The sequence below is a fragment of the Scyliorhinus torazame genome, chromosome 14, assembly GCF_047496885.1.
Source record: "Scyliorhinus torazame isolate Kashiwa2021f chromosome 14, sScyTor2.1, whole genome shotgun sequence".
NCBI lineage: Eukaryota > Metazoa > Chordata > Chondrichthyes > Carcharhiniformes > Scyliorhinidae > Scyliorhinus > Scyliorhinus torazame.
In genome coordinates this window covers 199,068,525-199,069,858 of record NC_092720.1, presented here as the reverse complement: position 1 = coordinate 199,069,858, position 1,334 = coordinate 199,068,525, and positions in this window count along the sequence as shown.

Genomic DNA, 1,334 nt, shown 5'->3' with positions numbered 1-1,334 from the left:
CCGGAGCTGCAGACGGGAGCGGGACAGATGCTTTCGCCTTCGCCTCGCAGATTGCTCGCAGGCAGGTCCTGTTGAGGAAGGGGTCAGTTTCTCCACCCTGTGCCTCAGTATGGTTTGGGAGCCTGATGGGGTTCCTGTATCTTGAGGAGGTTTTGTTTACCTTGAAGGGGGCGATTAAGGGGTTCCACAAGAGATGAGGTTTGTTCTTCACTTTAAAGAGTTGGTTACCATCGGCTGCTTGGGGGAGGGATGGATTGGGGATGTAGGGATATTCTTTGAGTCATAGGTATGTTGGTTGGTAGAGGGGTCTGCATCCTTGTGTTTTATGTACAAAATATTAAAAAGCAAATACATTTTTTAAAAAGGTCTTTTTGCTTTTCATCCTGCTAATTCGTCATGGTCAGCTCTTCCCTCAAAGACATTTCTTGTCCAGTATCCTGCTGACTCTTTATGTTGGCCGTAAGATCAAGGACATTGTGGTAAATCACAGAGGTCACTTACAGGTTGTTTAAATCATATATGCACAGTCCAAAGTCATTAATTCTGCTGACCATATTCCTGAAGTTAGTTAGTCACATTTCCCATCAGGCCATAGTAATGTTCTTTCGTTGCTTGGCCATTTTCTATCAGGCTGTAAATGACCGGCTACATTTCCCCCCTTTCGATCTGGTGTTTAATTAAAACATTGGATCACAGTATCAACACGTTTGGGCATAGGAACAGGAGTAGGCCATTCAGCCCCTCAAGCCCGCCCCGCCATTCATTGAAAATTCATGGCTGATCTGTGACTCAATTCCATGTACCTGCCTTTGGCCCATATCCCTTAAAATTTTTGCTTCACAAAAATCAGATTTAAAAATAACGGATCCAGCTTCAACTGCTGCTTGTGGGAGAGAGTGCCATACCTCTACCAGCCTTTGAGTGAAGAGATTCTTCCCAACGTCTCTCCTGAACGGTCGAGCCCTAATCTTTCGACTATGCCCCCTAGTGTTAAATTCTCCAACCAGTCAAAATAGTTTATCTTAATCTACCCAGTCTCTCCCTGCATTCCACTATCTCCAGGTCCATCTTACAATTACACTTCCAAAAGAAAAAAACAGATACTTCACTGGGAGAGTCTTGGTTTTTACCACAATTCTAATTCATTTAGTTTAAAACAATTTGGTCGCAGATATCCTACCAGAGGCATTTCTTTACAGCAGTTTGTACATTCTCCTCTTTTCTAAAACCATCTGAACTTGTTCTTTCCACCTTCTTAACATTAATCGCAAAACAACTGATACACCATTATTATCAATAACATAATCATGTCCACAATATCGGAGGATAAACAT